The sequence below is a fragment of the Arachis hypogaea genome, chromosome 16, assembly GCF_003086295.3.
Source record: "Arachis hypogaea cultivar Tifrunner chromosome 16, arahy.Tifrunner.gnm2.J5K5, whole genome shotgun sequence".
Classification (NCBI taxonomy): domain Eukaryota; kingdom Viridiplantae; phylum Streptophyta; class Magnoliopsida; order Fabales; family Fabaceae; genus Arachis; species Arachis hypogaea.
This window is the reverse complement of record NC_092051.1, coordinates 90,079,605-90,094,505: the sequence shown is the minus strand read 5'-3', so window position 1 is coordinate 90,094,505 and position 14,901 is coordinate 90,079,605. Positions and strand designations below refer to the sequence as shown.

At 38.0% G+C, this 14,901-nt stretch overlaps 1 non-coding gene across 1 annotated transcript; it reads left to right on the top strand.

The window, feature by feature from the left end:
* Nucleotides 1-8,371: 8,371 nt before the first annotated feature.
* LOC112761280 (small nucleolar RNA R71) lies at nt 8,372-8,479 on the top strand. The gene has a single exon (XR_003181681.1). It is a non-coding gene; the product is annotated as a small nucleolar RNA R71 (small nucleolar RNA).
* The last annotated feature ends 6,422 nt before the right edge of the window (nt 8,480-14,901 follow it).

The following is a 14,901-nucleotide window of genomic DNA, read 5'->3' as shown; positions in this document are numbered from 1 at the left end:
AACCGTTGCTTATTGAGTAACGGATCAAAACCGTTGTCTAAAGTTTTCTGTCTAAACCGATGCCTTTGAACATTGGTAACGGCCGCATATACCACAAGTCAAAAACTGTTGCCAAAGCGTTGCCTAAAGTTTTGGGAACGATTTTTCAATCTACGGCAACGGTTTTTGACCATTGCGAAAAGCCTTATTTGTTGACATGCATGTTCTTATGCTTGCTGTGGGTTGGTTATTTAACCACCTCTTAGCTTGATATTTTACAGCAAATGAAAACAGTAATAATCTGTAGACATCCTGATCTACTTCTTTATTACGTACTGTGTCAGCAATTTTTAAGAATTATGCCATAAACTCAGTAGGTTCTTCATGTGGAAGACCAAAATACTGGTAATTTTGCTGCACCATGATAATAAGATGAGGGTTTAGCTCAAAATTGTTGGCTCTGATGGGGGGTATACAGATACTACTCCCATATGAAGCAGTAGTGGGGTTAGCATATAACCCAAGAGTCCTTCTGAACTATTCATTTCCACTTAGGTCCATGATGGAGAAAAAGAGATGATGTGGATTGTAAACAAAAATTTTATTCCCCTTTTTTTGAAATCAAACTAATTAAAATAAAGTAAATAAAAAAAATTGATGCAAGTTTCGAAAATTAAGAAAAGAAAAAGAAATAAAAGGAATTAGAAAACTAAATTAATTAATTAATTACAAAGATTTGAAAATTTTTTTGGGTGAGGATTTTCGAAAAATGAAGAGAGAGAAAGTGGTTATGAAGTTTTGAAAAAGATATGTCTTAAAATTAAAGATACTTGTAAGAAAATAAATAAAAGAAAAGATTTGAAAAAGATATGATTTTAAAATTTTGAAGATTGAAACTTTCTTAACAAGAAAACACCAAACTTAAAATTTTTCAATCAAAATAATAAAATAGGACAAGTAATTCGAAAATTATAAATAAAAAAAAAGATTTTCGAAAAATAAAAAAATTGAAAAAGAATTTGTTTTGAAAAATATTTAAAAAGATAAATTTTTAAAATTGATGAGTAAATAAAGGAAAAGATTTTTTTTTTTTGAATTTAATGAGGAAAGAGAAAAACAATAAAATGATACCAAACTTAGAATTTTTAGATCAAAATAAATAAAACAACAAGAAAACTTTGAATGTCCAGATGAACACCAAGAACACTTTTTGAAGATTTTTAAGGAAATAAGGACACAAAAAAAACACCAAACTTAAAAAATTTGTATACTTTGGACACTAATAATTTGAAAATGTATAAGATAAACAGCAACAGACACCAAACAAGAAAATTTAAATATCAAATAAGGAAAATTATTAAGAACAATTTGAAGATCAAGAAAGAACTAAGAACATGTAATTAAAAATATGAAGAAAAATAAAAACATGCAATTCAAAAAATTGAAGGAAAATAAAAACATCCAATTAACACCAAACTTAAAAAATGAAACTAAACTCAAATAGAAGACTCGATTATTAGTTTATTGGTTTTATCAATTTATTAAAAATTTTCAAAAAAAAATCTAGAAAAAGAGAACAAAAATTTTAAAATTTTAACAAGAACAATAATAAAGGACTCAAATTTAGTGACTCTAAACCAAAAAAGATAAATTTTTCCTAATCTAAGTGGTATGCGAAATTGTTACTCAGGTTGTAAGTTATTGTTCGAAATTGATTCCCTGGCGATGGCACCAAAAACGGATGCACAGAACCATGGTCTAAACATATCTTCACAACTTCGCATAACTAACTAGCAAGTGCACTGGGTCGTCCAAGTAATAAACCTTACGTGAGTAAGGGTCGATCCCACGGAGATTGTTGGTATGAAGCAAGCTATGGTCACCTTGTAAATCTCAGTCAGGCGAATATAAAATAGTTATGGAGTTTTCGAAATTTATACTAAAATAAGGATAGAAATACTTATGTAAATCATTGGTGAGAATTTCAGATAAGCGTATGGAGATGCATTCATTCCTCTGAACCTCTACTTTCCTGCTGTCTTCATCCAATCCGTCTTACTCCTTTCTATGGCTGGCTTTATGTAAGGATGTCACCGGTGCCAATGGCTACTTTCAATCCTCTCGGGAAAATTGTCCAAATGCTCTATCATAGCACGGCTAATCGTCTGGAGGCATCACCCTTGTCGTTGGTTGCATCCTATTCCTCTCTGTGAAAATGGTCCGATGTGCTGTCACTGCATGGCTAATCATCTTGGAGGTTCTCGATCATACTGGAATAGAATTTACTATCCTTTTGCGTCTATCACTACGCCCAGCACTCACGAGCTTGGAGTTCGTCACAGTCATTCAATCCCAGAGTCCTACTCGGAATACCACAGACAAGGTTTAGACTTTCCGGACTCTCATGAATGCCGCCATCAATCTAGCTTATACCACGAAGATTCTGATTAAGAGATATAAGAGATACTCATTCAATCTAATGTAGAACGGAAGTGGTTGTCAGGCACGCGTTCATAGGGAATGATGATGATTGTCATGTTCATCACATTCAGGTTGAAGTGCGAATGAATATCTTAGAAGCGAAATAAGATGAATTGAATAGAAAATAGTAGTACTTTGCATTAATCTTTGAGGAACAGCAGAGCTCCACACCTTAATCTATGGAGTGCAGAAACTCTACCGTTGAAAATACATAAGTAATGAAGGTCCAGGCATAGCCGAATGGCCAGCCCCCAAACGTGATCAATAGATCAAAAGATAATCCAAAGATGATCAAAAGATATCTAATACAATAGTAAAAAGTCCTATTTATAATAAACTAGCTACTAGGGTTTACAGAAGTAAGTAATTGATGCATAAATCCACTTCTGGGGCCCACTTGGTGTGTGCTTGGGCTGAGCTTGAAGTCTACACGTGGAGAGGTCATTCTTGGAGTTGAACGCTAGCTTTTGTGCTAGTTTGGGCGTTGAACTCCACTTTGCAACTTGTTTCTGGCGTTGGACGCCAGAATTGGGCAGAGAGCTGGCGTTGAACGCCAGTTTGCGTCATTTAAACTTGGGCAAAGTATGGACTATTATATATTGCTGGAAAGCCCTGGATGTCCACTTTCCAACGCAATTGGAAGCACGCCATTTTGAGGTCTGTAGCTCCAGAAAATCCATTTTGAGTGCAGGGTGGTCAGAATCCAACAGCATCAGCATTCCTTCTTCAACCTCTGAATCTGATTTTTGCTCAAGTCCCTCAATTTCAGCCAGAAAATACCTGAAATCACAGAAAAACACACAAACTCATAGTAAAGTCCAGAAATGTGAATTTAACATAAAAACTAATGAAAACATCCCTAAAAGTAACTAGATTCTACTAAAAACATACTAAAAACAATGCCAAAAGCGTATAAATTATCCGCTCATCACAACACCAAACTTAAATTGTTGCTTGTCCCCAAGCAACTGAAAATCAAATAGGATAAAAAGAAGAGAATATACTATAAATTCCTAACTATCAATGAAACATAGCTCCAATCAGATGAGCGGGACTTGTAGCTTTTTGCCTCTTGAATAGTTTTGGCATCTCACTTTATCCATTGAAGTTCAGAATGAATGGCTTCTATAGGAACTCAGAGTTTAGATAGTGTTATTGACTCTCCTAGTTCAGTATGATGATTCTTGAACACAGCTATTTTATGAGTCTTGGCCGTGGCCCTATGCACTTTGTTTTCCAGTATTACCACCGGATACATAAATGCCACAGACACATAATTGGGTGAACCTTTTCAGATTCTGACTCAGCTTTGGTAAAGTCCCCAATTAGAGGTGTCCAGGGTTCTTAAGCACACTCTTTTTTTGCTTTGGACCTTGACTTTAACCGCTCAGTCTCAAGTTTTCACTTGACACCTACACGCCACAAGCACATGGTTAGGGACAGCTCGGTTTAGCCGCTTAGACCAGGATTTTATTCCTTTAGGCCCTCCTATCCACTGATGCTCAAAGCCTTGGGATCCTTTTTATTTGCCCTTGCCTTTTGTTTTTAAGGGTTATTGGCTTTTTGCTCTTGCCTCTTGGTTTTAAGAGCTTTTGGCTTTTTCTGCTTGCTTTTTTTTTTCCTTTCTATTTTTTTTTTCGCCTATTTTTTTTTTCTGCAAGCTTTGTTCTTTGCTACTTTTTCTTGCTTCAAGAATCATTTTTATGATTTTTTAGATTATCAAATAACATGTTTCCTAGTCATCATTCTTTCAAGAGCCAACATATTTAACATTCTTAAACAACAACTTCAAAAGACATATGCACTGTTCAAGCATACATTCAGAAAATAAGAAGCATTGTCACCACATCAATATAATTAAACTAAGTTCAAGGATAAATTCAAAACTCATGTACTTCTTGTTCTTTTGAATTAAAACATTTTTCATTTAAGAGAGGTGATGGATTCATAGGACATTCATAACTTTAAGACAAAGTTACTAACTACTAATGATCATGTAATGAAGACACAAACATAGATAAGCAGTTAACATAGAGAAAACGAAAAACAGAGAAAGTAAGAACAAGGAATGAGTCCACCTTAGTGATGGTGGCGTTTCCTTCTTGAGGAACCAATGATGTCCTTGAGCTCTTCTATGTCTCTTCCTTGTCTTTGTTGCTCCACCCTCATTGCTTTTTGATCTTCTCTTATTTCATGAAGGATGATGGAGTGCTCTTGATGTTCCACCCTTAGTTGTCCCATGTTGGAACTTAATTCTCCTAGGGAGGTGTTGATTTGCTCCCAATAGTTTTGTGGAGGAAAATGCATATGAGGCATCTCCGGGATCTCATGGTGATGAGCTTCCTGCGCCTCTTGAGCTCCATGAATGGGCTCTCTTGCTTGCTCCATCTTTTTCTTAGTGATGGGCTTCTCTTCCTCAATGTGAATGTCTCCTTCTATGGAAGCTCCAGCTGAGTAACATAGATGGCAGATAAGATGAGGAAAAGCTAGCCTTGCCCCAGGAGAGGGCTTTTCGGCTATTTTGTAGAGTTCAAGGGAGATGACTTCATGAACCTCTACTTCTTTTCCAATCATGATGCTATGGATCATGATGGCCCGATCCACAACTTCAGATCGGTTGCTAGTGGGGATGGTGGAGCGTTGGATGAACTCCAACCATCCTCTAGCCACAGGCTTGAGGTCCAATCTTCTTAGTTGAACCGGCTTGCCTTTGGAGTCAATCTTCCATTGAGCTCCTTCCACACATATGTCCATGAGCACTTGGTCCAACCTTTGATTAAAGTTGACCCTTCTAGTGTAGGGGCGTTCATCTCCTTGCATCATAGGCAAGTTAAACGCCAACCTCACATTTTCCGGACTAAAATCCAAGTATTTCCCCTGAACCATTGTAACATAGTTCTTTGGATCCGGGTTCTTACTTTGATCATGGTTCTTGGTGATCCATGCATTGGCATAGAACTCTTGAACCATTGGGATGCCGACTTGTTGGATAGGATTTGTTAGAACTTCCCAACCTCTTCTTTGAATTTCATGTCGGATCTCCGGATACTCATTTCTTTTGAGTTTGAAAGGGACCTCGCGGATCACCTTCTTCTTGGCCACAACATCATAGAAGTGGTCTTGATGAGCTTTGGAGATGAATCTTTCCATCTCCCATGACTCGGAGGTGGAAGTTTTTGTCTTCCCTTTCCCTTTTCTAGAGGATTCTCCAGTCTTAGGTGCCATCAGTGGTAATGGAAAAACAAAAAGCTTATGCTTTTACCACACCAAACTTAGAATATTGCTCGCCCTCGAGCAAGAAAATAAAGAATTAGATGAAGAAGAAGAAGAAAAGATGGAGAAGAGGGGGGAGGTGTGCTTCGGCCAAGAAGAGAAGGCAGGGTTGTGTTGTGTGAAAATGAGGAAGAATGGAAGGCTTTATATAGGGAAGGGATGGGGGTTAAGGTTCGGCCATATGGGTGGGTTTGGGTGGAAAATTGATTTGAATTTTGAAGGTAGGTGGAGTTTATTGGGTAGGTTTATGGGGAAGAGTGGGTGGATGTGAGTGGTGAAGGGTTAATAGGGAAGAGAGATGGAGGTGATAGGTGAAGGGTTTTGGGGAAGAGTGTTTATTGGGAATAGAGGATGATTGAGAAGAGAGTAGAGAGTGAGTGGAGGTAGGTGGGGATCCTGTGGGGTCCACAGATCCTGAGATGATCCTGTGGGGTCCACAGATCCTGAGATGATCCTGTGGGGTCCACAGATCCTGAGGTGTTCAAGGATTTACAACCTTGCACCAAATTAGGCATGTAAAATGCCCTTGCACACAACTCTGGGCGTTCAGCGCCAGGTTGGTGCCCATTTTGGGCGTTCAACGCCATTTGTTGCCCATTTCTGGCGTTGAACGCCAGAACCATGCTTGTTCTGGGCGTTCAGCGCCAGCTCCTCTCCAGGGTGCAATTCTGGCGTTCAGCACCCAGATGATGCCCATTTTGGGCGTTTATCACCCAGAACCATACTCTGTTCTGGCGTTGAACGCCAGGCAGGTGCTTCCTCCAGGGTGTGATTTTTCTTCCACTGTTTTTGATTCTGTTTCTAAATTTTTCGTTTATTTTGTAACTCCACATGATCATGAACCTAAGAAAACATGAAAAACAAAAATAAAATTAGATAAATAAACATTGGGTTGCCTCCCAACAAGTGCTTCTTTAATGTCAATAGCTTGACAGTGGGCTCTCATGGAGCCTCACAGATGTGCAGAGCTTTGTTGAGACCTTCCAACACCAAACTTAGAGTTTGGATATGGGGGTTTGACACCAAACTTAGAGTTTGGTTGTGGCCTCCCAATACCAAACTTAGAGTTTGACTGTGGGGGCTTTGGTTGACTCTGCTTTGAGAGAAGCTTTTTCTACTTCCTTTCCATGGATGCAGAGAGAGATCCTTGAGTTGTAAACACAAGGTTGTCCTTATTTAATTGAAGGATCAATTCTCCTCTGTCCACATCAATCACAGCTCTTGCTGTGGCTAGGAAAGGTCTTCCTAGGATGATGGATTCATCCTCTTCCTTTCCAGTATCCAGGACTATGAAATCAGCAGGGATGTAAAGGCCTTCAACCTTTACTAACACGTCCTCTACTTGTCCATAAGCCTGTTTTCTTGAATTGTCTGCCATCTCTAATGAGATTTTAGCAGCTTGCACCCCATAGATTCCCAGTTTCTCTATTACAGAGAGGGGCATGAGGTTTATTCCTGAACCAATGTCACACAGAGCCTTAAAGATCATGGTGCCTATGGTACAAGGTATTATGAACTTTCCAGGATCCTGTCTCTTCTGAGGCAATGTCAGTTGATCTAGATCACTTAGTTCATTGGTGAACAAGGGAGGTTCACCTTCCCAAGTTTCAATACCAAATAATTTGGCATTTAGCTTCATGATTGCACCAAAGAACTTGGCAGCTTACTCTTCAGTAACATCCTCATTCTCTTCAGAAAAGGAATACTCATCAGAGCTCATGAATGGCATAAGGAGGTTCAATGGAATCTCTATGGTCTCTAGATGAGTCTCAGATTCCTTAGGTTCCTCAGAGGGAAGATCCTTATTGATCACTGGACGTCCCAGGAGGTCTTCCTCCTTGGGATTCACGTCCTTCTCCTCTCTTGTGGGTTCGGCCATGGTAATTAATTCAATGGCCTTGCACTCTCCTTTTGGATTCTCTTCTGTATTACTTGGGAGAGTACTAGGAGGGATTTCAGTGATCCTTTTACTTAGCTGTCCCACTTGTGCTTCCAAATTTCTAATGGAAGACCTTGTTTCATTCATGAAACTCACAGTGGCCTTAGATAGATCAGAGACTAAATTTGCTAAGCTAGATGGATTCTGCTCAGAATTCTCTGTCTGTTGCTGAGTAGATGATGGAAAAGGCTTGCTATTGCTAAACCTGTTTCTTCCTCCATTATTAAAGCCTTGTTGAGGCTTTTGATCCTTCCATGAGAGGTTTGGGTGATTTCTCCATGATGGATTGTAGGTGTTTCCATATGGTTCACCCATGTAGTTCACCTCTGCTATTGCAGGGTTCTCAGGATCATAAGCTTCTTCTTCAGAAGATGCCTCTTGAGTACTGTTGGATGCAGCTTGCATTCCATTCAGACTTTGAGAAATCATATTAACTTGCTGAGTCAATATTTTATTCTGAGCCAATATGGCATTCAGAGTATCAATTTCAAGAACTCCCTTCTTCATAGGCGTCCCATTACTCACAGGATTCCTCTTAGAAGTGTACATGAACTGGTTATTAGTAACCATGTCAATGAGTTCTTGAGCTTCTGCAGGTATTTTCTTTAGGTGAATGGATCCACCTGCAGAAGTATCCAATGACATCTTTGATAGCTCAGATAAACCATCATAGAATATATCCAGGATGGTCCATTCTGAAAGCATGTCAGAAGGACACTTTTTGGTCAGCTGCTTGTATCTTTCCCAAGCTTCATAGAGGGATTCACCTTCTTTCTGTCTGAAGGTTTGAACATCAGCTCTAAGCTTGCTCAGCTTTTGAGGAGGAAAGAACTTGGCTAAGAAAGCCGTGACCAGCTTATCCCAAGAGTTCAGGCTGTCTTTGGGTTGAGAGTCCAACCATATTCTAGCTCTGTCTCTTACAGCAAAAGGGAAAAGCATGAGCCTGTAGACTTCAAGATCTACTCCATTAGTCTTAACAGTATCACAGATCTGCAAGAATTCAGTTAAGAACTGAAAAGGATCTTCAGATGGAAGTCCATGAAACTTGCAGTTCTGCTGCATCAGAGAAACTAGCTGAGGTTTCAGCTCAAAATTGTTTGCTCCAATGGTAGGAATGGAGATGCTTCTTCCATGTAAATTGGAATTAGGTGCAGTAAAGTCACCAAGCATTCTCCTTGCATTATTGTTGTTGGGTTCGGCTGCCATCTCCTTTACTCGTTCGAAATTTTCAATAAGGTTGTCTCTGGATTGTTGTAATTTAGCTTCTCTTAGTTTTCTCTTCAGAGTCCTTTCAGGTTCTGGTTCAGCTTCAACAAGAATGCTTTTTTCTTTGTCCCTGCTCATAAGAAAGAGAAGAGAAAAAGAATAGAAGAGGAATCCTCTATGTCACAGTAAAGAGGTTCCTTATTGTTAGTAGAAGAAGAAAAGGAATAGGGGTGAAGAAGAATGAAGAATCCAAACACAAAGGTGATGATAGGAGCAGAGATGTGAGATGAAGAGAAGTGTTAGTAGATGAATAAATAAATAGAAGGGGATAAGAGGAGGAGAGAATTTTCGAAAATAATTTTTGAAAAAGAGTTAGTGATTTTCGAAAATAGTTTTTGAAAAAGGTTAGTAGTTTTTCGAAAATTCAAATAAAAAAATAAAATAATTAGTCTAATTAAAAAGAAATTTTGAAAAAGAGGGAAGATTTTTTCGAAAATTAGAGAGAGAGAGTTAGTTAGGTAGTTTTGAAAAAGGTAAGAAACAAACAAAAAGTTAGTTAGTTAGTTGAAACAAATTTTGAAAAGATAAGAAGTTAGGAAGTTAGAAAAGATATTTTGCAATCACTTTTTTTGAAAAAGGTAAGATAAGAAGATATTTTTGAAAAGATATGATAGAAATTAGTTTTTGAAAAAGATTTGATTTTTAAAATCTCAATTAATGACTTGATTCACAAGAAATCACAAGATATGATTCTAGAACTTAAAGTTTGAATCTTTCTTAACAAGTAAGTAACAAACTTGAAATTTTTGAATCAAAACATTAATTGATGATGTTATTTTCGAAAATATGATGTAAAATTAAGAAAAATATTTTTGAAAAATATTTTTGAAATTTTTGAAAATAGCTAAAAAAATTGAAAAAAGATTTGATTTTTGAAAAAGATTTTGAAAAAGATAAGATTTTTTTTTAAATTGAAAATTTGATTTGACTCATAAAAACAACTAGATTTTTAAAAATTTTTGAAAAAGTCAAATCTAATTTTCGAAATTTTAAGAGAGAAAAAGGAAAAGATATTTTTTTGATTTTTGAATTTTTATGATGAGAGAGAAAAACAAGAAAAATGATGCAATGCATGAAAGTTATGGATCAAAACAATGAATGTCAAGATGAACACCAAGAACACTATGAAGATCATGATGAACATCAAGAACATATTTTTGAAAAATTTTTAATGCAAAGAAAACATGCAAGACACCAAACTTAGAATTCTTTAATGCTTAGACATAAAGAATTCAGGAATGCATATGAAAAACAAGAAAAGACACAAAACATGCAAATGCAAAGTTCAAACAAGAAGACTTATCAAGAACAACTTGAAGATCATGAAGAACACTATGAATGCATGAATTTTTTCGAAAAATGCAAGATGAACATGCAATTGACACCAAACTTATAACATGACTCAAGACTCAAACAAGAAACACAAAAAATATTTTTTGATTTTTATGATTTTCTAATTTTTTTGTATTTTTTCGAAAATTATTTGAAAAACAAAAATAAGGATTCCAAAATTTTTAATATGAATTCCAGGAATCTAGCATTCTTAGTCTAAAGCTCCAATCTGAGGGTTAGGCATGGCTTAATAGCCAGCCAAGCTTTAGCATATAACATCAGAGAATATACTGCTCATTACTTATCAAAGTAACTTGCCTCTATGCTGATGGTTTGGAAGCCTCGGTCCAAAAGAATTTAGACATGGCTTTATAGCTAGTCAGGCTTCAACATGCTTCATGAAACACTAGAATTCATTCTTAAAAATTTTGAAGAAAAATATATTTTTGAAAACATTTTTTTCCCTTTTTTTTCGAAAACAAAGGAGAAATTTTTGAAAGATTTTTAAAAACTTTTTGAAAAGAAAACAAAAAGAAAGTTACCTAATCTGAGCAACAAGATGAACCGTCAGTTGTCCAAACTCGAACAATCCCCGGCAACGGCACCAAAAACTTGGTATGCGAAATTGTTACTCAGGTTGTGAGTTATTGTTCGAAATTGATTCCCTGGCGATGGCACCAAAAACGGATGCACAGAACTATGGTCTAAATATATCTTCACAACTTCGCATAACTAACCAGCAAGTGCACTGGGTCGTCCAAGTAATAAACCTTACGTGAGTAAGGGTCGATCCCACGGAGATTGTTGGTATGAAACAAGCTATGGTCACCTTGTAAATCTCAGTCAGGCGGATATAAAATAGTTATGGAGTTTTCAAAATTTATACTAAAATAAGGATAGAAATACTTATGTAAATCATTGGTGAGAATTTCAGATAAGCGTATGGAGATGCATTCATTCCTCTGAACCTCCGCTTTCCTGCTGTCTTCATCCAATCTGTCTTACTCCTTTCTATGGCTGGATTTATGTAAGGATGTCACCGGTGCCAATGGCTACTTTCAATCCTCTCGGGAAAATGGTCCAAATGCTCTGTCACAGCACGGCTAATCGTCTGGAGGCATCACCCTTGTCGTTGGTTGCATCCTATTCCTCTCTGTGAAAATGGTCTGATGCACTGTCACTGCATGGCTAATCATCTTGGAGGTTCTCGATCATACTGGAATAGAATTTACTATCCTTTTGCGTCTGTCACTACGCCCAGCACCCGCGAGTTTGGAGTTCGTCACAGTCATTCAATCCCAGAGTCCTACTCGGAATAGCACGGACAAGGTTTAGACTTTCCGAACTCTCATGAATGCCGCCATCAATCTAGCTTATACCACAAAGATTCTGATTAAGAGATCTAAGAGATACTCATTCAATCTAATGTAGAACGGAAGTGGTTGTCAGGCACGCGTTCATAGGGAATGATGATGATTGTCACGTTCATCACATTCAGGTTGAAGTGCGAATGAATATCTTAGAAGCGAAATAAGATGAATTGAATAGAAAACAGTAGTACTTTGCATTAATCTTTGAGGAACAACAGAGCTCCACACCTTAATCTATGGAGTGCAGAAACTCTACCGTTGAAAATACTTAAGTAATGAAGGTCCAGGCATGGCCGAATGGCCAGCCCCCAAACGTGATCAATAGATCAAAAGATAATCCAAAGATGATCAAAAGATATCTAATACAATAGTAAAAAGTCCTATTTATAATAAACTAGCTACTAGGGTTTACAGAAGTAAGTAATTGATGCATAAATCCACTTCCGGGGCTCACTTGGTGTGTGCTTGGGCTGAGCTTGAAGTCTACACGTGGAGAGGTCATTCTTGGAGTTGAACGCCAGCTTTTGTGCCAGTTTGGGCGTTGAACTCCACTTTGCAACTTGTTTCTGGCGCTGGACGCCAGAATTGGGTAGAGACCTGGCGTTGAACGCCAGTTTTCGTCATCTAAACTTGGGCAAAGTATAGAGTATTATATATTTCTGGAAAGCCCTGGATGTCTACTTTCCAACGCAATTGGAATCGCGCCATTTCGAGTTTTGTAGCTCCAGAAAATCCATTTTGAGTGCAGGGAGGTCAGAATCCAACAGCATCAGCAGTCCTTCTTCAACCTCTGAATCTGATTTTTGCTCAAGTCCCTCAATTTCAGCCAGAAAATACCTGAAATCACAGAAAAACACACAAACTCATAATAAAGTCCAGAAATGTGAATTTAACATAAAAACTAATGAAAACATCCCTAAAAGTAATTAGATTCTACTAAAAACATACTAAAAACAATGCCAAAAGCGTATAAATTATCCGCTCATCACTAAGCAACAAGATAAACCGTCAGTTGTCCAAACTCGAACAATCCACGACAACGGCGCCAAGAACTTGGTGCACGGAATTGCAATCACACCTTTGCGACTCCGCACAACTAACCAGCAAGTGCACTGGGTCGTCCAAGTAATACCTTATGTGAGTAAGGGTCGATCCCACGGAGATTGTCGGCTTGAAGCAAGCTATGATTATCTTGTAAATCTTAGTCAGGAGATTAGTGATAAAAATGATTTTGCTTTTCCAAACACGCACGGCTTCCTTCCATGGCAAGCTCTCTGTTGGTGGATTGGTGCACGAAATTGTGATTCCTGATAATGGCTCCAAAAACTTGGTGCTCTAATCTCAATTCATGATTTGTCACAACTTCGATACAACTAACCAGCAAGTGCACTGGGTCGTGAAGCAAGCTATGGTAATCTTGTAAATCTCAGTCAGGCGGATATTAAATGGTTATGGAGTTTTCGAATAATAATAGTAAATAAAACATAAAATAGGATAGAGATACTTATGTAATTCATTGGTGAGAATTTCAGATAAGCGTATAGAGATGCTTTTGTCCCTCTGAACCTCTGCTTCCCTACTGTCTTCATCCAATCAATCCTACTCCTTTCCATGGCAAGATTTCTGTAAGGCATCACCGTTGTCAATGGCTACATCCCATCCTCTCTGTGAAAAAGGTCCAAATGCTCTGTCACGGCACGGCTAATCATCTGGAGGTTCTCGATCATACTGGAATAGGATTCACCCTCCTTTTGCGTCTGTCACTATGCCCAGCACTCGCGAGTCTGAAGTTCGTCACAGCCATCCCTTCCCAGATCCTACTCGGAATACCACAAACAAGGTTTAGACTTTCCGGATCTCAGGAATGGCCATCCACGGGTTCTAACTTATACCACGAAGATTCTAATATCTCGGACTCGGTCCTCTGTATTAGATATCTAAGAGATACTCATTCTAGCTTGTCAAGCACGCATTCATAAGTGAGTATGATGATGAGCGTCACATAATCATCACATTCATCATGTTCTTGGGTGCGAATGGATATCTTAGAAGCGGAATAAGTTGAATTGAATATAAAACAATAATACTTTGCATTAAATCATGAGGAACAGCAGAGCTCCACACCTTAATCTATGGAGTGCAGAAACTCTACCGTTGAAAATACATAAGAGATAATGGAGTTCATTGGTCTCGGACCCAGAGGGGAACCGGAGTAACCAAGACCCTGAATACAATGATAAAAATTTCTATATATACTAGACTAGCTACTAGGGTTTACAGAAGTAAGTAATTGATGCATAAATCCACTTCCGGGGCCTACTTGGTGTGTTCTTGGGCTGAGCTTGAATTTTACACGTGCAGAGGCTTCTTTTGGAGATGAACGCCAAGTTGTAACGTGTTTTTGGCGTTCAACTCTGGTTTGTGAGGTGTTTGTGGCGTTTAACTCCAGACTACAGCGTAGAACTGGCGTTCAACGCCCTTTTGCGTCATCTAAACTTGGGCAAAGTATAGACTATTATATATTGCTAGAAAGCCCTGGATGTCTACTTTCCAACGCCATTAAGAGTGCGCCATTTGGCGTTCTGTAGTTCCAGAAAATCCACTTTTAGCGCAGGGAGGTCAGAATCCAACAGCATCAGCAGTCCTTCTTCAACCTCTGAATTTGATTTTTGCTCAAGTCCCTCAATTTTAGCCAGAAAATACCTGAAATCATAGAAAAACACACAAACTCATAGTAAAGTCCAGAAATGTGAATTTAACATAAAAACTAATAAAAACAACCCTAAAATTAACTAGATCCTACTAAAAACACACTAGAAACAATGCCAAAAAGCATATAAATTATCCGCTCATCACAACACCAAACTTAAAGTGTTGCTTGTCCCCAAGCAACTGAAAATCAAATAGGATAAAAAGAAGAGAATATGCTATAAATTCCAAAATATCAATGAAACATAGCTCCAATCAGATGAGCGGGACTTGTAGCTTTTTGCCTCTTGAATAGTTTTGGCATCTCACTTTATCCATTGAAGTTCAGAATGATTGGAATCTATAGGAACTCAGAGTTCATATAGTGTTATTGATTCTGCTAGTTCAGTATGTTGATTCTTGAACACAGCTACTTTATGTGTCTTGGCCGTGGCCCTAAGCACTTTGTTTTCTAGTATTACCACCGGATACATAAATGCCACAGACACATAACTGGGTGAACCTTTTCAAATTGTGACTCAGCTTTGCTAAAGTCCCCAATTAGAGGTGTCC